At 40.5% G+C, this 23,965-nt stretch overlaps 1 pseudogene; it reads left to right on the top strand.

Moving 5' to 3' along the window:
• The window catches only part of LOC122019036, a 79,227-nt pseudogene that overhangs the window by 1,701 nt on the left and 53,561 nt on the right, over positions 1–23,965 (top strand).

The raw sequence follows: 23,965 nt of genomic DNA, 5'->3' as shown, positions 1-23,965 counted from the left end.
TGTTTTTTTTATAGTTGACATCATATATCTCTAATTTACGCCGATTAATCTTGAGGGGTTAAGGACGATCAACTTGATTTTACGGACGTTTTATGTCCTTGTCATTTCTGAGACGGATTGAGTGGCACTGGATGCCTAAGATTGAAGTCAATTAATGCTTTTGCTATTTTTTTTTTAAAAATATTGGACTACCTAAATTTTTTAATTTATAAAAGACGTATGTTATTTTGGTATTTATCAAAGGACATGCTTTTTAAAATGCATTCCCTATTTTACTCTCCTGATAATCTAATTTTTTTTTACTATTTTTCTTTTCTCCACTATTGTTCTATCTCTTCTTTTTTTTTTTCCGACATGCAGAAAATATGAATAACATTATATAAGATTTAGTTAATTTTTTTATAATATTTTAATACATTTCAAAGAAATCAAAATAAATACTGATAGACCTAAAGAGCTTCGATTGTATCCATTTTAGTTTATATAGATTTTTGATATTACAAGGAATTTAAATATGATGTCCATTATTTATTTTAGCTTTTCATAAATGTTAATATATAAAATCAAAGAATCGTCAAAAATATCCACATTGGGTCTGATATGAAATCATATCAGGTCCAACATGGGTTTTTTTGACAATTTTTTGATTTTATATATTAACATCTATGAAAAGTCGAAATAAATAATGACACCATATTTGAACTCCTTGTAATCTTAGAAATCCATAGAAACTGAAATGGGTACAATTGGAGCTCTCTAGGTCCATCAGTGAATTTTGATCGAACGTAAGCCTGATATGAAACATATCAGGCCCATATGGATTTTTTTGACGATTCTTTCATTTTATATGTTAACATATATAAAAAGCCGAAATAAATACTGGACACCATATTTGAACTCCTTGCAATATCAGAAATTCATAGGAACTGAAATGAGTGTAATTGGAGGAGCTCTCTAGGTCTATCAGTGGGTTTCAGTCAAAATCCACTGATGGACTTAAAGAGTTCCGATTGCATCCATTTCAGTTTCTATGGATTATGAGATTGCAAGGAGTTCAAATATGGTGTCCATTATTTATTTCGGTTTTTCATAGATGTTAACATGTAAAATGAAAAAATCGTCAAAAAACCCATATATGTTGGTCCTGATATGGAGTAGTCCATTAGTGGATTTTGACCAAAATCTACTGATGGACCTAGAGCGCTCCTCCAATTGCACCTATTTCAGTTCCTATAGATTTCTGATATTGTAAGGAGTTCAAATATGGTGGCCAGTATTTATTTCGATTTTTTATATATGTTAACATGTAAAATGAAAGAATCGTAAAAAAAGTCCACATTGGTCCTGATATGATTCCATATCAGGATCAATGTGGGTTTTTTGACGATTGAATCATATCAGGACCAACGTGGGTTTTTTGACGATTCTTTCATTTTACATGTTAACATCTATGAAAAATCGAAATAAATAATGACCCCCATATTTGAACTCCTTGCAACATCATAAATCTATAGAAACTGAAATGAGTGCAATCGGAGCTCTCTAAGTCCATCAGTGGATTTTGACCGAAACCCATTGATGGACCTAAAGAGCTCATCCGATTGCACCAATTTCAGTTTCTATGAATTTCTGATATTATAAGGGGTTCAATTACGGTGTCCAGTATTTATTTTGACTTTTTTAAATGTATTAAAATGTTATTAAAAAATTAATTAAATTTTATATAATATTATTCATATGTTTTACCCATCGGAAAAAAAAAGAGAAGAGAGAGAAAAATAATAGAGAAAAGAAAAATAGTAGAAAAAGTCAAATTATCAGGAAGGTAAAATAGCAAGTACATTTCAAAAGCTGTGCTATTTGGTAAATACCAAAATAGTATATGTTTTTTTGGTAAATTCATAAATTTAAGTACGTTGTTGTTTGATAAATTGCTGAATATAATTTTCTCTATTTTAAGTTTCCAATTGCATCCTAATATCCTATGCAAATTATTATTTATTGTTGTTTTAAAAAAATAATAATTGAATACTAAAGTTATTTGTTTTTAGATAATAATTATTATAGAAATCAAATTAAGTAATATAAATTTCTTTTTTTTTTATAAATTTATGTGCCCTAGTTTTTAAATTTTAAATTTAATAATTTAAAAGATATGTCAAAAATAAATATATCAAATTTAAAAGATGTCTCAAATTTTAATTCTATTTATTGAAAGTACGATCGGGTTAGAAATATAATAGGTAGGGGTCTAATCAAACTCAGCTGAACGCTGAGAGGTTCTGAGTTTAGTTAGGTTGATTTTTTTCTTAAGCTTGAGCTAGATTTGAATTTAATTTGAGTTTTAATTCTTAAACTTGAGCTTATTTTGTAATGAAATTAAATAGTTCGCGAACTACTTAAATTCGATTTGAAAATAATTAGTTTAAAATTTAAACTAACTTAGTTCGAGCTTGACTCATTAACTTATATTATTTATAATTCATGTGATAAACTCATAAATTAAATATTGTCACTCGAGCTTAGCTTTGATAATTCAATCGAGTGAACTTGAAAGATTTTTTTTTTTTTAACTGAGACCTAAATAATTAATTAGCTAGCACCTTAACTTGTTTACCTCCCTTATCAAGTTACTTAAAAAAATATGTCTCAAATTAAGATATCAAATTAAAAAATGTGTCAAGTTTTTAAATCTATTTAATGGAAAGTGTGATTGGGCTATGAATATAATATGCATCAAATTACTTTTTCATATTCTTTCTTCAATATCCTGAGACAATATTTTATTTTTTTTCTTCTTAAAATAAACTCCTTAACAATATCATGTATTTCATTAAGGATTAGAACACACAATTTTCATGTAAGAAACTAGATTAACATAATGATTTATTGTCATTATGAGGTCCATGTGTCATGCACATTTGGAATTCCAAAGAGATAAGCTTGACAATTTTAAAATAATTAAAACAAATACGAGAAACATCTAATGTTGTAAAACAAACAAAAAATATGAAATAAAAAAAGAGCCATTCCAAGCTTAATCAGTCATAAACATGATTGTTGCTATTAATCATAGGGCAGATAATTAAGATGTAACTCGACAAATGAGCATGTCATGAAATCTAAGATGTAGCTCGACAAGTGCAATTAGAATATAATATGTCCCGAAACTATCCTTTCTCACACTTCCTTTGACATGATTGGAGAATAAGGAGAAGAAGGAGGAAGAGGATCGATAGAAGCAACAATAGTTGCAGTGGCTGCAGAGGCAGTAAACAGTTGAGGGAAAGGGAGGCAGAGAGTAGTTGACTGATTATCTTATCAGATAAATTTAAACAACATGCAACCCTATGCACCTTCACTCTTTGAGTCTCTGTCTATTTCTATCAGATAAAGGTGCAACAGAGTTCAAGGTCAAGCTCCTGTACAGAGCCTGAAGCAACATCCCATCGTCTCAGCTCATGTAGTCGACCAAGGTAAATCTGATCTCTCTCATCACGCTAAAAGAAAAATGGCAACATATGTATGTTAATTCTGATGCATGATCGATCTCTGGTTTATGATTTACATGCTTGTAAACTCGTGGCAACAAGTCGGCGTGATGCTGGTGACATCCTTCAACTGTGCCTACGTGCTGAGCTTCTCCAATCTAATGCTGGTGCCGCTGGGTGGGCATGGGGGCTGACGTGTCTTGTGGTCATCGCAGTCTTTGCCTACTTCGCCAACTGGCTCCTCTCTGGACTCCAGGTCATCGACAGACAGCGCTACGTCAGATACAGGGACCTCATGGGCTTCACCTTTGGCAAACTTCTCTTTCTTTTGTATAATCATAAAACCTCTCTTTTAAATTTAGTGATACCTTACGATCATAAAAGAGCATCTGACTAGTGGATTTCAAGTATTATTTCTCATATTTTAAGATTGGAAAGATCTAATAACTTCACTTATTTTGCAGGGAGGCCAATGTATTACCTCACATATTTCCTCCAGTTCACTACTTTGCTTCTTGGAAACGTGGGTTTTGTTCTTCTTGGAGGAAGAGCTTTGAAAAAACTTGATTCTGTCTGGAAACAAAGAATACGGAATTGTTGGAATAATGACGTGGATGGAATGTTGATCGAGTCGCGGTGTCCCAAAGGAGGGGTGTACTGAGATGGCTTCTGTGTTGATCAAGTTTTCATAAGTCCTCTGATCAATATATGCTACCTGCAGCCAATTACCGGGTTGTCCCGATCTTTGGTACCCCGATGTTCAAGACAGATCCAATGAATGTATAAGTAACAGACTAAGTCATAAAATAATGGAATGCGTATAGAATATAAACGGAAAACGTACCCTGGCTCAGGGAGGTGCCCTCGGATGGGACGCTGCTCGAGTTGTCGTGACCTGGAAGAGTAGATGACTCAGGCCGGGATAGTGTTAGAGTGTATACTAAAAGTCTAGTTTTTTGTAAACATTTATTTTGAAATAAGAATCACATTGGTCAAATATCTACATTTATGCTAAATGTAGTTGTCTATTTAATTTATATCGTAGATAACATGGTGTGAGGAGATACACAGAAGCTCATGTTTTCAGTTCCTTATAAATTATAAATAGTAGCTCACAATCAAGATGGAATGAGACAAACCATTGGAGTGGTTGTAGTGTAATTTGGTATTAGTTTATCTTGACTATAAAATTATACTAGTACACTATGAGTGTATTGAGCAGGATCATTTGAGGTAGTTTCTTTGTATACTGACTATATAAAAGAACAAAACCTCTGTTATTATAGAAGTACGTACTCTTAATCATGATATAATAATAAACACGTATACTTTATATTTATTTATCTAATTTATCAGAGGGTGCGATTTAGTTCGTTAAATCAATAGGCCCGATAAGTTGGGAAATGATATTATTTATATGGTGTGTTGTTGATTATAAAATGAAACTGTGTCCTAGTAATCTAGGTTGATGATGTCCCCTTGAGGAGCTCATAAGGATTGTCATGTAAACTCTGCAGGTGGACTTAGTCCGACATGACAATGAGGTTGAGTGATACTACTCTTGGAGCTAGATATTAATTAAGTGAGTTGTCAGTAACTTATTTAATTAATGTGCGTTCAATATCTTAAACACAGGGAGACTAACACACTCATGATAAGAATGAGCCCATATTGTAATATAGATTGGTGCGGTAGTGCAATAATAACTCTTTAGTGGTATGAGTTATTATTGATGAACTTGAGTTGGGTGTCCGGGGCGAACACGGGAAGCTTAAGCTCATTAGGAGACCAAAACCAATTCCTCCTCTCGGTCCATGTTGTAGTCTCTCATTTATAAAGTCTTATATCCACTTAGAGCCAAGCTTCTTACCCATCTCATTGTGGCTGGCCAAGCCAAGCTTGGAGCCCAACCTAGGGCCGACCAAGCCAAAAGATGGAGCCAAGTATTATGGCCGGCCAAGCTTGGAGCCCAAGCAAGGTGGTCGGCCACATTGAAATAAAAGGGTGTTTTAATTTTTAAAATATTTCCTTTTGTGGAAGTCATGGTTTTAAAAGAGAGTTTTAAAATTTTAAAATATTTCCTTTTATAGTTTTCTACAAAGGATTAAGAGAAAGGTTTGATATCTTTCCTTATTTGTAGTTAAAAGGAAGATTTTAATTTTTGATAAAACTTTCCTTTTTGGTAACCATCCACGTGTTTTAAAAGAGAGATTTTAATTTATAAAATTTTATTTTTATAACCAACAAGGGATTTAAAAGAGAAATTTTTCTATTAAAAATTTCTTACCGAAAACAAATAAGGAAGTTTTAATTTTGTGTTTAAAACTTTTCTTGTTTGGAGCACAAGGAGGTGGCCGGCCATGACAAGAAGAAAAGGAAGTTTTAATTGTTTGTTTTAAAACTTTCTTTTTTAGTCATTGGCAAGGAATATAAGGAAGTTTTAATTATGTTTAAAACTTTCCTTTTTTTGCCAAGACCAAGGATTATAAAAGAGATGAAGGGGTGCCTCATGAAACAACATATCTTTTATTCCTCTCTTTCAATCCTTGGTGGCCGACCCTTGTCCTTCTCTCTTCTCCTTTTGCTTTCTCTCTTGGTGGCCAGCGACATCTTGTGTGGAGATCTCTTGGTGGCCGGTTGCTTGAAGGAGAAGAAGAAGAGAAGGAAGCTCTCTTGTCTAGCATTCCTTGGAGGTTAGTTGGTGGCCGGATCTTGGAAACCTTGGAAGACTTGAGTGGATTTCATCTTGGAAGATCGTCGCTCACACGACGCCCAAGAGAATGAGAGGAATACAATAGAAGATCAAGATGTCTATAAGCTACAAAAGGTATAACTAGTTATTAATTTCTGCATCATAACTAGTTCATCTTTTGTATAGATCTTGAAAAACTAAACACAAGAGGTTATCGGTTTTAAGTTATCGTTTTTGTTATCGATTTTATTGTTCGATTTCATGTTTCGATATTGTGTTTCTACCGAGGTCTCTATAGTTAAACTTAGTTTACTGTAAGAAGTTAAATATCTAATTTCTTTGAAAGATTTTGTCTAGGAAGTGGTGGATGATCCCATACCCAAGAAGGCCTAGTGTCTCGTCATGTTTAACCTGGAAGCCGATCTTTGAAATAGATATTTGATAACTTCTGCAATATGGTTTAACTTAGGAAGATCACATCGGTTAAACTTGGAGTAAAAATATTAAGTATCGTTTCCAATCCAAGTTTAACTTCTGAAGGACAATTTGGATTAATAATATTAAGCATCGTTTGCAATCCAAATTTAACTTCAGTAGAGCACATGAGTAGCTATGATAGTTCTATGCTTGTACAAATTTTTGTCCAGGGGAACTAGGACGATATTCCAAGTAGCAACCAACAGATAGGACATCAACGCGCAGGCCGGGAAAGGAGATCAACACGTAGGCCGGGAAATAACAACAACAAGAAGGCTAGATACAAAGCACATAGTCTGAAATACAATCGCGGCTTGAAGGCCGGAATACAATAATGGCTCGATGGATGAAATACAGCGGCGATTTGATTGGAGCGCAACGACAGCGAGGGCTCGGGGGCCCGATGACGTATACAATGTGGATGACTAGAGGTGACCTACGATGAGGCGACAAGAGAGGCGGTGGCGTCGCTGTTGAGGAGGGAGGAGAAGGCAGTGCTTGAATGCTGACGACCCTGAAGGTGGCGACCACGTGAAGCGGCTGTGGACGTCGGCGCACCAATTGAGAGGGAGACCTCGTGTATGGCAGCGGCTCGACCCGTAGTGAGGCTGAGAGGCCTGCTAGCGTCGGTAGCCAAAGCAACATGAGGAAGAAAAAAAAAGGGGGCGGCGCTGCTTGGCGAGGGTGGCAGCGAGCGGGCCAAGGGAAGGTTGCGCTCTTGACACTGGAAAGGGCCGGTGGTGATCGCGGGAAGCTGTGGCACGTGCAAGCTGCCGGCGAAAGGGAGATGCAGCGTGTGGAGGTTGTCGGTGAAAGGGAGATGCAACACATGGAGGCTGCCGGTGAAGGGCGCTGTAGCGCGTGGGCGTCAGCGTGAAAAAGGGGAGACGACCGTGCATGTTTGTTAGTGGAGGCGTGAATTTGACGTCGTTGTCACAAAGAAGGAGGGAGACAACTCGGAGGTGGTCGTCGTCGGCGACCGTCACTCGAGGATGGCTGCAAGAGAGGGTGACGAAGCATCTTTCCTAGTTTGTGGTGGTGGCCGGATTTCTTGCAGGTGAGAGGGGAGGGAGAGAGTAAAGGCAGAGGGTGGTGGCTCGCCGGCGACGACAGTGGCGTTGTCCTCCCCTCTTCGCGTGGTGGCGGCGTGAGAAAAGCAGAGGAGAGACTTAAGAAGAGAGATAGAGGAGAGGGAAGAGGAGAGGCGGTGGTCGGCGTCTTCGCGAAGGTGGCAGTGAGAGAGAGGGAGAAGAACCCTTCTTCTCTGTCGGCGGCGGCGAGAAACCCACCTAGCAGCCAGAAACCCCCCCTTCTTTCCTACTAAAAAGCCCTAATAGTATAATGACCTCTTTGCCCCTCCCTTTCTCCCCAATTCCTCCTATGTCCCCATGGGCTATATCCATATCACAAGTCTCCCCTTCAAGTCTAGTCGAAGGAGGCGCAAGTCCGACTGACTAAACTGAGCTCAACGTAAAGCGAGATTACTTCTGAATACAAAGTTAGATCATTGGGCATGTCTCATAACGTCAAGCGACGAACAACGATAGCCAAGAGATCGAGCGACATCGAGCGGGTGATCAAATGAATGCTGATTCAAGCGACTAAACAAAAAAGACCATGCACCAGCGATGCCGAGTGCATGATCGAGAAAATATTGACCGGTAAATTGGGAGAACGTCGATCGAGTAGCCATAGGGATGTCATGCGATACAAATTAGTGGCCGAGCGGACAACTAGGCGAGCAGTGGATACAGAGCAATTGATCAAGATAATGTTGCGTGGGCGAATGCCAAACGATTGAATGTCAAACGGGCGAATACCAAACTGACGAACGCCTAGTGACAAATATCGAACAGATGCCAAGCAGGCGATCGAGCGATTGTCGATCGGGCGATAAGGCGAATGCTGAGTGAAGAATACCGAGTGGCGAATGTCGATGGGTCGCTCAAAGTAATCTCGATCAGAAGAATGTCGAATGAAGAATGTCCAGCATCCAATGCCGATCGGTCGCTCGGGGTAAGCTCGGGCGGTGTATCGATCACTCGAAGTAATCTCGATCGAGAGAATGTCGAGCGAAGAAGGCCGAACGTCAAATGCCGAGCGGCTAATGTCGATCGGTCGCTCGGGCGGGCGAATGCCGATCGAAAAATGCCAAGCGGCGAATATGTATTAGTCACTCGAAGTAATCTCGATCGAGAGAATGTCGAGCGAAGAATGCCGAGCATTGAATGCCGAGCGGCTAATGCCAATCGGTCGCTCGGGGTAAGCTCGGGCAGGCGAATGCCGAGCGAAAAATGTCAAGCGATGAATATGTATCAGTCACTCGAAGTAATCTCGATCGAAAGAATGCCGAGCGAAGAATGCCGAACGTCGAATGCTGAGCGGCTAATGCCGATTGGTCGCTCGAGGTAAGCTCGGGTGGGCGAATGCCGAGCGAAAAATGCCAAGCGACGAATATGTATCAGTCACTCGAAGTAATCTCGATCGAGAGAATGTCGAGCGAAGAATGCCGAGCGGCTAATGCTGATCGGTCGCTCGGGGTAAGCTCGTGCGGGTGAATGCCGAGCGAAAAATGCCAAGCGGCGAATATGTATCAGTCACTCTAAGTAATCTCGATCGAGAGAATGTCGAGCGAAGAATGTCGAGCGTCGAATGTCGAGCGGCTAATGCCGATCGGTCGCTCGAGGTAGCTTGGGCGGGCGATAAGAAAAAAATGACTTCCCGAACTGGATAGTATACCGGACGGCTTATGCCGAGCGGAATAACTTGTGATTTTCATAATAACTTCCTGGACTGAATGACGTACCAGACGGCTTACACCGAGTGGAATAATCGGGTCAGGTGTAATATAAGTGTTTTGATGATAATCTTCTGATATTTAATTGAAAGTTTAAAGTCTCCGGTCGCCCCTTAAGGTTCTCGATCGACTAGTGATGAGTGTAGGAAGCACGCTCGAAAGTTTATAGTTGCTGCTCGACTGTTAGGGGTCTAAAGTCTCCGGTTCCCCTTACACCCTGTTTGGAAACAACTTAAGTGAAGGAATTGAATTGAATTCCATTAAGAATTGAATTCCAGCAGAAATTCAATTCAATTCTTATGTTTGGAATGGATTAGTGAATAACAGAATTGAATTGAATTCCTTAATTTGGAATCTATTTGAATTGAAATCCATTCTTATACATTTACCCTTTTATCCTCATAACTAATCATTTAATAACAAAAACTCCATAAAAAAAATGTTAGCATACCACTCTTGTTCCAGAGCAGATGGCAGCATGCCTCCCTGCCTCCTCCGATCGCCAAGTCTAAGATTTACCAACTTTAAGATCATGTCTGTAAGATTCGTCAGTTTTCATTGTTCCAGAGCAGATGGCAGTATATCAGTTTTAAATTGTCAGCATAAATGACTCGAGCAAAGCTTCAAACTCTGTAAGATACTCATACTCTTATTCTTCCATTTGATTACACCCTAGCAAAGCTTCAAACTATAATTTGACTTCGTACAGTAGCTTGTTAGAAACCCAGAACACCATCAAGAAGTTGACTTGCATAATTTCTAATACAGCAGAGTACAAGGTCAAACAAAGCATTCTCAACAAATAGGTCAATCCGTCAATCAGCTTATTGAAAGGCAAAGCTCAGCAAGAGCATGCGCGTCAACTCCCTTAAATATAAAATTTATTTTAAATTTTACATTTGGTATAAAATAAATTTCTACCTGCTACTCTATCATTCTCTATTTAATAAATTTTTACCTGCTACTCTATCATTCACGGAATTTAAATTTTATACATAATACTTTTTTAAATTTAGAGAAGGAAATTTATTTCTTAAATAAAATATATAAAATAAAGACAATATATTGTACAATAAAAAAGATATATTTTACACAAAATTATGGTAGGCTGATGTTGTCATCACCACCATGCTGCAGTGTTGAAACTGCTTTGTCGTAGCGATCCAATGTCGACCGGATCATAGTAATGTGTGGAGGAATAAACATCGCAAAGAGAATGCTTGATGTGTGTGCCGAGTATGAAGAAAAAGGCTCTTAGTTCACCTGAACTTTAAGCTTTGTCATGCCAACCTCCAGCTTTCCAACAATGACTTCATTTTGTTCGCCACGGGGCTTTGCATCTTTGATCCTAAGGCATGGATGCTGCAGACACTGTCCTGCGGTTGGCCGATTTTCTGAAGCAATGTCAAGTAGGGGGCACAGGAACTCGTAAACTTGCAGGCATCAGCCTCAGGAAACTTGTATTTCTCAACTAGTAGCTCGTCTAGTGGCGGCCAGAATTTGAGTCTTCGAGTCCTCTTGAGGTCACCATCCAATCCTTCCAAGTGTAATATTGTCTTCAATATTTTGGGAATTCATACTTCATAATGTAGAGCAAATTAGGAACAGGAACAGTGACAAATCAATTCGATTACAGAAACTAAAAGCGAAATGAAAAGGATTATATAAACAGAATTTCTCTAATTAGTCTTCCAAAGAATAATTCACCAAAATAAATGCCACCAAAATAAAATTCTCAGGCATTATCTAGTCTTATGACTTCATCAGATTCAATATATGCCACCAAAATAAAATTCTCACAAACAAACCGTAGCAAACCTAACTTCTCCCCCCAAAAATATACCAAAGTACCAAGTTAAGTTGTTGTATGAACACAACCCCCCAAAAAAATACATACATAAAATCACCAACTTAACTTTTTAGCTAACCATTGCAAGCGTAGCTCTTCTGGGAAACAAAAAAAAACTCCAATAAGATTAGGATGTTCATTTAGCAATTCAACAGTTTCAAAAAGTTTGTCAACCTCCAAACCCAATTTAGCTACTGCTTCATATATTTCTGCAGGCTTCCAAACTTGAGTGTTTGTACTTAAAATAGCTTGTGCAATATCTTTCATTGCTGAAGACACCTCATTTAATTGGGATGAGTACTCATTTGTCATTGGTGCTTTTCTTTTTTTACCTTTCGCAACTGAAGCATTAGGTACAAAAGGATTTGATATTCCAAATTGTGATCTCGGTGTTGATGGGACACTTTCAAAATCAAAGGTAGAAAACTTATCCAAATAAACATGATTGTTTGCTTGCATCTCATCAATTTCATCAATACTAATATGAGTCTCCTCCCTTTCCCACCTTTGTACTTTTTCTCTAGCACTCTCAGCTTGAGCTCCAGTTGCTACATCTTTCTCATATATCTCTCTGAGAATCTCCAAGTGATGAAGGGATTTTCCTTTGATATTTTTGTACCTTGGATTGGCCTAGTAACAAAAGGAAATCACAATAAGAAAGTTCGTAAACAAGCATGTGCAAGGAAGATGCTACCAACTATATTATAGGAAATGAAATATAATACTCATACCTTTATCAGAGATTTCCACACCTCTAGAGGAGCCTCAAATGTTTTAAAAGAATCATTCCATCCTATTCCACTTTTCAACTCAATTTCTTTTGATATCACCATTTGTTCTTTAAGAGTTTTGAGACGATTCATCACTTTGGTTTTGTTGATGTTCAAAGAAAATTTATCATTAATTTCCTCTACCACCTTCCTATATGCTTCAGCAGAAAAAGCTCTATCTTCCTTTTGACCCTTACTCTTTTGCTCCCTAAGAACTTCAAGCATCACACCATCCATTTCTGTGGTCCACTTAAAGTATGCATTACAATCATTTCCTCCCACTTCAAAAACTTTTTCAGCATCCATATCACCACCTATAATGTACTGAAATTAAAATAACACAATAATAAATTATAAAACATGAAAGTTAATCATCCATTATAATGTCACATCCAATAACAACTAATAAATCAAACCATACATCAACTCTAGTTCATGTTTGAGAGCAACAATAATACACAAAAAAAAAAAAAAATCAATGTCTAGTTATATAATCATTCCACATTTGTGCGGCAATAGAGTCTCTTAAGATTTCCCCCCTTCGTCCATCTTCTCCTCTAGCAATTGCTCCATTAGCAAGTCCATGATCAGACTCATTATTCATGAGATCCCTATCAACTTGTGCAATAATTTCTTCATCTGGATCAAAATCCACTAAGAAGTTGTGCAAGATGCAGCATGCTAAAACAATTTCACTCACTGTCTCTACATCATATCTAGACATTTCTGCTAATATTGGAAATCTATTCTTCAAAACACCAAAAGCTCTTTCAATTGCATTGCGTAATGAGGAATGTCTTAAGTTGAATAACTCTTTTGGGTTTTCAGGCGGATGTCGAGAATATTCTTTCAAATGATATCGAGTGCTTCGATATGGAGTGAGAAATGTTGACCTCAACATATATCCAGCATCGGCCAAGTAGAACTTACCTAAAAAATAGAATTTAAAATATTTATATAAAAAATTCAGGAGTCTTAAATAGACATGAAACACATTTATGGAAAAACTTAATACCTTGAGGGGCATTTAGATTATCTTCTCTACTTAACGCATTATCTAAAATTCTTGAATCTGAAGCGGAGCCCTCCCACCCAGGTAATACGTACGTGAATTTCAAGTCAAAAGTACAAGCTGCCAAGACATTCATTGTAGGATAGTTTTTCCTTCCTCTATACCTTGACACATCTTCTTTTGAAACCTTCACTCGGATATGTGTTCCATCTATTGCATCGATACAATTCTAAAAGTTTCAACATAAACCAGTAATCATTATCATGTGACATTACAAAAAAAAATTTAAAACAATATTTATATTTAAAAATACGTTAAAGTATGGATAGAATCTTCCTCCACTATTGAGTATTTGTGGTGAGACAGTAGAACCATTTGGTTGGACTAAAAATTGATCTTGAAGTGTTATTAAAGCTCTAAGAACTTTGTGGAAATGACGACTAATGGTCTCAGTAGATCGACGAAAGAAAAAACTTTCTGATCGAACACGTCCTTGACCACTTAAAATATGTAGAAACTTAGCAACTTGTTCCTCAACAAAACTGTATTGATTATCCCTCAGAAGTCCTCTTCCACGAAGTATTGCAACTAATCGAGTGAAAGCATCATAACTCATGCGTATTACAGAGCGTGCGTTATAATGGGCTTCTAATTGAGCCATCAATTCTTGGCGCACTTGATTTCCATTACATCGTTGTGATTGGGTAGTTGGTCTTTCAATACGAGACACATGTCGAGTCATATATTGCATGCAAGCTAAATAACCAGCATAAGCAACTATGGCTAAGATTGCATTTCTATCAAATTGCCTCATATTACCTACAATGTAAGTGTCTTTCAATTTTCAAGATAATAAAGTTGTAAACAAGGCACAAAACTGTGGCTAAGACTAGTAACAATGGTGGCAAAATTAAAATTATTGAAATGAGGATCTTCCTACTGTTAGTCTCGAAGTAAAAAATGCCAATGACATTTTTTTATTAGTATATTCGAAAAAGGAGAGATCAATCTATCAAAGCAGTAATTTATCAATAGCCAAAAAATATGACCTTTTACTTGCTAGCATAAGAAAAAAACAGGAAAAAACACCAAAGTCACTTTCGTAGTTAACAAACAGCAAACCATCAGGATAGTTGCTGAGCTGTAAAAACAGGGGGGGAAAGCAACTGACAAGAATACACCCAAATTTTACAAATTCAAAATTTACACCTTAACAGGAGTGGTGGATGCTGACAAAGGTTGGGCGTAGGGAAGTTAGTATATAAAGAGTTCAACTAGTGACTAGCCATAATTCAGAACTCTCTTGAATTGCCTTTCTAGGTTTCCATGGAAGATAATCGTCCAAGAGAACTGCAACTACTAGTGCAGTCCTCAACCTCTCTTCCTTCTGAATCGCCAATCTCCATGGTAGGATGTGATCTTACTACCCATTCTCTGCCTGACCTTAATCTATCGATGAGTGTTAGGACACCATGGACATATGTGAAAGAGGAACCAAACAGCTATGCCAAAAAACTACAATTATTAAGGCAGCATACTGCTGAGCAGATCCGACTTGTAGCTATTGAGAAGTCTTATATTGAGAGAACAAGGGAGCTAACAAGGAGGGAGCTGGACTTAGCAAAGAAAGAGTTTGCACGAGCCAAGCTAGTATGGGAGCAAGCAAGAGAAGAGGTGGAGAAAGCAGAGAGGCTAAAGGAGATAGCAACCAGAAGGGTCAACTCTACTTGCTTGGAGATCACTTTCCACAATTGTCATTAACCATTCCAAGCATAGAATAACTTAGAATGTAAGCTTCAGGTTCTTTCAAGAACCTGAAGCTGGTATAATGCGACCAAAACTAATAAATGGATCATAATCATAAAATGAGCATCTCTCAACGAGAAAACTGGTATAATGCGACCAAAAAAAGGATCTTTTGAGAATTTAGGACCAGAGAATGAGCATTTAGAACGAATTAATTAGTAAAACCTAAAAAAAGGCATCGAACACAGTAACAGGCTGAGGCGGCGAAGAAAAGAGATATTTTGAAAACTAAGCTAAAGAAAAGAGATCGAGTACCGAAGAGCTGAGGCGGCGAAGGCTGAACAGATGGAAGAATCGACACTGCGATTGTGAGCGAAACTGCCGAGTGAGCGACAGGGACGAAGAAGAGGGAGCGACAGGGGCGAAGAAGAAGAGGAAGAAGCCGATAGAAAAAAAGAGGGTTTAAAAAGGGCATTTAAGTAATTCTAATTTTTCAAGGTAAATTCCTTACCAAATCAGATGGGTTTTGGTCTGATTTACTTTTGCACTATTTCATGGAATTAGAATTCAATTCTTTAGCGATTCCATATCAAAATTTTATACCAAACAATGGAATTGAATTCCAATTCCACTAAGAATTCAATTCCTAGTCTTTCCAAACAGGGTGTTAAGGAAGCTAGGTCGGTCATTCCTTAAGATCCCCGATTGACTGGTGATGAGCGGAGGAAGCACGTTCGAAAGTTTATAGTCGCTGCTCGACTATTAGGGGTTTAAAGTCTTCGGTTCCTCTTAAGAAAGCTAGGTCGGTGACTCTTTAAGGTCCCCGATCGACTAGATGCTGAGCGAAGGAAGCACGCTCGAAAGTTTATAGTCGCTGCTCGACTGTTAGGGGTTTAAAGTCTCCAGTACCCCTTAAGGAAGCCAGGACGATCACTCCTTATGGTCTCGGATCGACTAGTGATGAGCGAAGGAAGCACACTCGAAAGTTTATAGTCGCTGCTCGACTGTTAGGGGTTTTAAAGTCTCCGGTTCCCCTTAAGGAAGCCAGGTCGGTCACTCCTTAAGGTCCCCGATCGACTAGATGCTGAGCCAAGGAAGTACGCTTGAAAGTTTATAGTCGTTGCTCGACTGTTAGGGGTTTAAAGTCTCCGGTTCCCCTTAAGGAAGCCAAGCCGGCCACTTCTTAAGGTCCCTGATCGACTAGTGATGAGTGGAGGAAGCACGCTCGAAAGTTTATAGTCGTTGCACGACTGTTAGGGATTTAAAGTGTCCGGTTCCCCTTAAGGGAGCCAGGTCGGTCACTCCTTAAAGTCCCTGATCGACTAGATGTTGAGCGGAGGAAGTATGCTCGAAAGATTATAATCACTGCTCGACTGTTAGGGGTTTAAAGTCTCCGATTCCCCTTAAGGAAGCCAGGCCAGTCACTCCTTAAGGTCCCCGATCGATTAGTGATGAGCGGAGGAAGTACGCTCGAAAGTTTATAGTCGCTGCTTAACTGTTAGGGGTTTAATGTAACGACCCACCTCCTACTGACTAGGCTGCGAGGCCGGACCGTTACGTTATGCTGTGCTAAACTACTATTGAGGAAATCTGGATCTATTAAAATTTTGCTAAACTAATTACTGTAAACTCTGATCTTAATATTCTAGGTGTACCTAGGAGTTGTACACATGCTAGGGAAGACAATCTATGCCTCTCGGATGTCCTACTAGCTATAATCAGGCATTTTAATCGATCCGTTGATCGATTGGGGCTGTCGGATCGATCCAATGATCGATCCAGCTTGATACTGGCACGGAGGGAAACTCTGGATCGGTCGGCTGACCGATCCATAGGCTACAACGCTTTTGTATGCGGCTGGATCGGTCTACCGACCGATCCAGGAGCACCCTGATCGGTCGGCTTGACCGATCCAGTGGCTCACTGATCAGTGAGCTTCTGTGCTCGCTGTTCGCATATGGATCGGTCGGCTGACCGATCCATAACAGAGGCCAACTCTCTGTTCGTGACTGGATCGGTCAGCTGATCGATCCAGTGGCACAACCCATCTCTGATCGGTCTGTAGACCGATCTGGGTTTCTGATTTCGAATAAGAACCCCTGATTTCAGCACTTGTGCGTGCCAAAATCTCACATTTCACTCATGCTATACACAGAACATACCCTAATAACATAAAGCTAGCATTCTAAACTTGAAATAAAACAGGGTTTACTAGTTCGTGGCATTTAACAAATTAAAAGTGCATGGAAATAGAAATACTGAGAGTTCAATTGTTAGAATTTGCTAAATCCCCTAAGAATCTTTTATTCCAAGTTCCTGCCACACACATCATCTCTGCATTGCCCTTCAGCTTCCTCTGCTAGTCCATCTTTCCTTTACCTTTATCTGCAGTATAAGGAAAGTAGAATCTGTAAGCTTAAAGCTTAGTAAGAAACCATCTACCTCACAAAAACATGCATACGGTGCTAATAATGTTTTTAAAACATGCTATTTAAAACATATGCTGAACATGTCAAACATGGCATGGCGTACATACATAGAAGCAAGCTAGTCATGGCATACTAACATCTACAGCATGTATAACCAAAAACTGAAACATAGGGCTACCATATAACATCATAGGAAGAAATTGAGCTAAAAACATGAACTAAGCTGAACTGAGCTAATTTTTGATTTTAAACCATATTCACATAACTGATTGGGAGGTTTTGAAAACTATATACATAATAGTTCAAAATAATAATCATGCTGCTGCTTGGGCCCGGCAACTGTACTTGCTGTGCGCGCATCCCTAACTAGACCCGGGTTTGCAAGTCCCGAATTTAGAAAGGTTACTAGGTTATCTGAACCTAGGTACCGACTGTGGGAGTCCAGCCCAATGGATATCTAATCCTGTACAGTGCCACTGAAAAGTAAAATACTGATATAGCTGTATTTTTGGCTGTTCTCGCTATTTCTAGGTTATCTGAACCTAGAGCTAGGTTGTTTGAACCCAGAGGCGACTGTGGGAGCCCACCCATTGGACCGTAGTCCCATATAAGCTAGAATAAACTGATTTACTGATTTAGATGCTTCTAATGCATTCAACTGAGCTGTTAAAATGCCTAATTTGTATTTTTACTTAACTAGCTATTTTATCGAACACCTAGTGTGCTTTAACTCCCCTCTCTATTAGGGAGACTACCTTTAGGCACCCAACAGCATCTAAACCTCCAACTGAAGGGGGAAAGACGTGTCCGACCCATCTAAAGGTACTCACTAAATCCCTAAACCTGCGAGGAGGGTTAAATGCACCCTATATGTCGAAAAATCTGCATATAACTAAACTAATGCATAGAAAACCAAACGGAAGCTACTTATACTATAGGTGAGGGGTTTCTTACCTCCTATTCGTAATTTCTTACGATTCTAATCGCTAGGTTTCCGGAGGAGACGATCCTTTCGACGATTTTCTCGCGTCTAAGCGTTCCTCTCACGGAGGGGAGCGTCCTCGTGTCGAAGTTGTCGCCGGAAAGTACCCTTGGGACCCTAGGGATGAAACCCTAAGTGTGCTGGTGGTTGGCGCCGAGAGAAGGAAGAGAGAAAGGGTTCGGCGTGAGGCTAGGGTGAGGAGAAGAGATCACGTTAAAACCCAAAATAACTCTTCACCTAATTATTTTATTAAATTTATATTAAGTGGGTAATTTCAGCCCAACTCTAATATAAATTTAATTGCCTCCCTTTCCTTTCAGCACGGCCCTGCTGGGTTCAACTGGTTACTAGCATTATCCCTTAGGTCTCGGGTTCAATCCCTGCTTAGGCCGTTTTCGTTTTCTATTTATTTTTGCTACTTCTGCTACTCTAAAAATTCCGGAAAAATATCTAAAAATTCTAGAATAATTGTAGAATATTTCTAAAATAGTTTTGAGAATTTTCGGGCGTTACAATTCCCCATACCTTATAAAAAGTTCGTCCTCGAACTTAGAACAATTCTGGGTACTTCTAGCTTCCATCTCCCAAGTTGCCTCTTCTGCGGTGATGTGCCAAATAACTTTGACTAATGGTACTTCCTTGTTCATAATTTCTTAACCGCTTGGTCTATTATCCGAATAGGCCAACTGTCATAGCTGAGGTCTTGCGGACTTGACCGACTGGGGCTCAATCACTGGGTGGCATCCGGGGTATGCTTCTTGACATAGAGACATGAAATCGTTGGACGGTGACATTTCTGGGTAGCTCTAGCTCATATGCTACCTTGCCCACTCTTCGCGATAAGGTATGGTCCCACATATCTGGGACTTAGCTTGCCTTCTTCCCAAAATGCATTACTCCCTTCATGGGAGCTACTCGAGGAACTGAATCCCCAATGAAAACTCTAAGGGTCTGCGCCGTAAGCTCTTCTGGCGGCTCTGAGCTGTCTCTATCCTCTGGCGGATCTGCTGTATAGCTGCTGTGGTATCTGCTACTAGATCTGTCTGAAGCTCTAGTTCTTTCTGTTCACCACTCTCATACCAGCAGATTGGAGATCTACACCTCCGCCCATAGAGAGCCTCGTAAGGTGTCATACCGATAGTGGCCTGATAGCTGTTGTTGTATGCAAATTCTGCTAGACTCAGATATTTGCACCAACTTCCTTTGAAATCTAGGGCACATGCTCGGAGCATATCTTCGAGTACCTGATTTACTCGCTCCGTCTGTCCATCTGTCTGAGGATGGAAAGCTGTGCTAAACTTTAACTTCGTGCCCAAAGCTGACTGTACACACTCCCAGAAGTGTGATGTGAACCTACTGTCTCTGTCTGAAATAATGGTTCATGGGACTCCATGTAATCTAACGATCTCCTTGAGATACAACTGAGCTAGCTGTTCCATGGAGTAGGATATCCTGATAGCTAAGAAGTGGGCTGATTTAGTCAATCTGTCGACTATTACCCAGATGGTATCAAAACCATTCGTGGTTCTGGGTAATCCCACTATAAAATCCATAGAAATGTCTTCCCACTTCCATTCTGGTATCTGAATAGGCTGCAAAACTCCTCTTGGTCTCTGGTGTTCTGCCTTAACCCTCTGACAGGTTAGGCAGGTGCTGACATATCGAGCGATGTCTCTCTTCATCCCAGGCCACCAAAAACGTTTCTTCAAGTCCTGATACATTTTGGTGGAGCCAGGATGCATCGCGTAGGGAGTCTTGTGAGCCTCGTCTAGGATTTTCCTCTGTAGTTCCTCTTGATCTGGAACACATAATCTGTCGCCAAAATACAACATCCCGCTATTTGACACTCTAAACTCTCCACTTTCTGTTTCTGCTAATCCTTGCTTGATTTTCTGAATTTCAGGATCCTGTTCCTGAGCTGTCTGGATGTCACCAAGCAAGGTCGACTCTAAGGTCATAGTAGAGAGCTGTCCAACTATGAGTTCGAGACCGAAATCTGTGATCTCTTTCTGTAGGGGTGGTGACATGGCTGCTAGAGATAATAGGGTAGCGCTGGACTTTCTGCTAAGCGCATCTGCTACCCTATTTGCTTTCCCTGGGTGGTAGAGGATATCTATGTTGTAGTCTTTGACCAGTTCTAGCCATCTGCGCTGTCCCATATTCAGATCCTTCTGAGTGAAGAAGTACTTCAGACTCTGATGATCTGTATACACTCTGTACTGAGCTCCATACAAGTAATGTCTCCAAATTTTGAGAGCGAACACCACTGCTGCAAGCTCAAGGTCATGAGTAGGATAGTTCTTCTCATAATCCTTGAGTTGTCTGGAGGCATAGGCTATCACCTTGCCATTTTGCATCAGTACTGCTCCTAATTCCAATTTAGAGGCATCACTATATATATCAAAGCTGTCTGTATTTTCTGGTAGAGTCAGAATAGGTGCACTGGTCAATCTCCTTTTCAGCTCGTTGAAACTGTTCTCGCAGTCCTCTGTCCACTGAAATTTTCTGTTCTTTCTGGTAAGAGCTGTCAGTGGGGAGGCTATCCTGGAGAAGTCCTCTACGAATTTTCTGTAATAGCCTGCTAATCCTAGAAAGCTTCTGATCTCATTGGCGTTCTTGGGTCTTTTTCAGTTGCTCACAGCTTCTATCTTACTGGGGTCTACCATGATACCATCCTTTGAGATGATGTGACCCAGGAAGGACACCTGATCTAACCAAAATTCACATTTTGTGAACTTGGCGTACAACTAGTTCTGCTGGAGGGTCTGCAGTACTATTCTCAGATGCTCTGCGTGTTCTTCCAGAGTTCCCGAATAGATAAGAATGTCATCGATGAACACGATAACGAACTTATCTAAGTATTCTCTGAATACCCTATTCATGAGGTCCATGAAAGTAGCTGGAGCATTTGTCACGCCAAAGGGCATGACTACGAACTCATAATGTCCGTATCTGGTCCTGAATGCTGTCTTGGGTATATCCCCTTCTTTAACCTTCACCTGATGATAACCTGATCTGAGGTCTATCTTAGAGAACACTGCTGCTCCCTTTAGCTGATCGAACAGGTCATCAATTCTGGGAAGGGGATACCTGTTCTTGATTGTGACTTGGTTCAGTGCCCGGTAGTCTATACACAGGCGCATGCTCCCGTCCTTCTTCTTCACGAACAATACCGGTGCTCCCCATGGTGAGTGACTAGGGCATATGAAGCCTTTGTCAAGTAGCTCCTGTAATTGCTCATGAAGTTCCTTCAGTTCTGCTGGAGCCATGCGGTAAGGTGCTTTGGAAATAGGATTTGTACCGGGAATGAGCTCTATCTCAAATTCGATCTCCCTGTCTGGTGCTAGGCCTGGTAACTCTTCAGGGAAGACTGCTGGGTAGTCACATACGACTCGGACCTCTGCTAGCTGTTGGTCCTTGTCCTGACTGGTACCAACTACGTGTGCTAAGAACCCCGTACATCCTGAATCCATCAACCTCTGTGCCTTCAGAGCTGAGAGAAACTTCTTAGCCTTTCTTCTTGGTTCTCCGATGTATTCAAACTGTGCTTCTGCTTTGGGTTGGAATATGACTTTCTGTTTACGGCACTCTATGGAAGCACCGTATCTGATCAGGAAGTCCATTCCAAAGATGACATCGTAGTCAGTCATATTTAGCACTATCAGATCACAAAAGAGTTCTCTGTCTGCTATAATAACTGATACTGCTCTGAGCCAGTGCGTAGATGCCATTATTTCTCCCGAAGGTAATGCCGTTAGAAACTGACTACTGAGTACCTCTGGAGGTATTGCTAACTTGTTTGCGAATGCCCTGGCTATATAAGAATGAGTTGCCCCCGTATCGAATAAGACAGTTGCTATTTGCTGAAAAATACTAATCTGACCTGTAACAACTGTCGAAGCATTTGCTACGTCCTCTCTGGTGAGTGAGTAGATCCTCGCATTGGTCATAGCTGGAGGGGCTTCTAATCTGCCCTGGCTGATGTGTGGACCATCTAAAGTGGCCTGCATCTGATGTAACTGAGCTAGCTGGCCTCCATACTGAATCGGCTGCGGCTGAGGAAGACTGGTCTTGTTTGGGCACTGCTTAGCCATGTGCCCTTCTTGTCCACATTCAAAGCATCCTCATGTGCCCTTACGACAAACTCCAGGATGGAATTTCCCATAAGTAGCACACTTTGGATAACTGGGCTGCTTGCTGGCTGGTCCTCCTTTTGGGTAACTCCCTGGTTTGCGCTTGTTGCTGGAGTTCCCTTTCCAGTTAGAGCCATGAGAGCTGTGGCCCTGCTGTTTCTGGGTACCTGAGCCTCCTTGACCCTTAGGTTCTGAGAGGATTTGCTTCTGCTGTTTGATACTATTCTGGTAGTGCTCAGTGGTCAAGGCGCTGCTGACTAGTTCTTCGGTGGTTTGCGGCCTGTGGATGCCGCCAGGCACGTTCATTGCTATCTCCGGCCTCAGCATCTTGAGCATCAACCGGACTCGTTCTTTTTCTGTGCTGACTAGTTCTGGGCATAAATGAGCCAACCTGTTGAATTTCTTCACGGCTTCCTCCACTGAAAGGTTGCCTTGACGAAACTCTGTGAACTCGTCGTAGTGGCGGTTCGTGACCCGCATGTGAAAGAATTCCTCAAAGAACTCCTTCTCAAGTCGCCCCACAACATCCGGTTCCTTTGGGCGCCGCTGCGATTCTCTCCCACCACATGCGTGCATCCCCTCAGGTGAAGGAGGCACACTTCACCTTCTCGTGTTACGGCGGTCAGGCTCCATCGTACTCTCGGTGTTTTGAACCGAGGCTTGTGCATCCCATGGTTCACTAGTGCACGAAGTTCTCGGCTTGACTCTCCGCCTGGATCGGATAGGCTTCTCTCCTTGCCTCTGCTGGGGCTACTAGTGTAGAGGTGGGTGGTGGAACCTCTAAGACCACCGGTGTCGCTAAGTTAGGCTCCGGGGTGACTGGGAGTGTTCTGCGACTAGCCTTTAAGGTGGCTATTTCTGTCGCTGACTAGCCGCTCTTCTGAATCGAGCCACTAATCTTGTAAGGTCTGGGAGGCAGCGAACTGCCTCATCTTGGGGCTCGATGGTGGTGTCCTTCTAGCTGGGCGTCCTCGTGCCATTTCTAAAGACATGGAGGACAGGACATGCATAACTAATACAATTATAATTGTATAACTATTGCTATCATGTTATCTACTATCACATACTAACATGCATCAGTTATCTATAACCATGAACTATAACAAGAAAGCAAGAAACATAATTAAAGCAGAGGTATTCTTACTTGGAAGTTGCAAGTTCAATGCTGATATGTGTGTAGGAAGTATGGAACACTACTCTGATACCACTCTGTAACGACCCGCCTCCTACTGACTAGGCTGCGAGGCCGGACCGTTACGTTATGCTGTTCTAAACTACTATTGCGAAAATCTGGATCTATTAAAATTTTGCTAAACTGATTACTGTAAACTCTGATCTTAATAATCTAGGTGTACCTAGGAGTTGTACAAATGCTAGGGAAGACAATCTATGCCTCTCAGATGTCCTACTAGCTATAATCAGGCATTTTAATCGATCCGTGGATCGATTGGGGCTGTTGGATCGATCCAGTGATCGATCCAGCTTGATACTGGCACGGAGGGAAACTCTGGATCGGTCGGCTGACCGATCCATAGGCTACAACGCTTCTGTATGCGGCTGGATCGGTCTACCGACCGATCCAGGAGC

The sequence above is a fragment of the Zingiber officinale genome, chromosome 9A, assembly GCF_018446385.1.
Source record: "Zingiber officinale cultivar Zhangliang chromosome 9A, Zo_v1.1, whole genome shotgun sequence".
Taxonomy (NCBI): domain Eukaryota; kingdom Viridiplantae; phylum Streptophyta; class Magnoliopsida; order Zingiberales; family Zingiberaceae; genus Zingiber; species Zingiber officinale.
The sequence above is the reverse complement of the archived record's forward strand: the minus strand, read 5'-3'. Positions and strand labels throughout refer to the sequence as shown.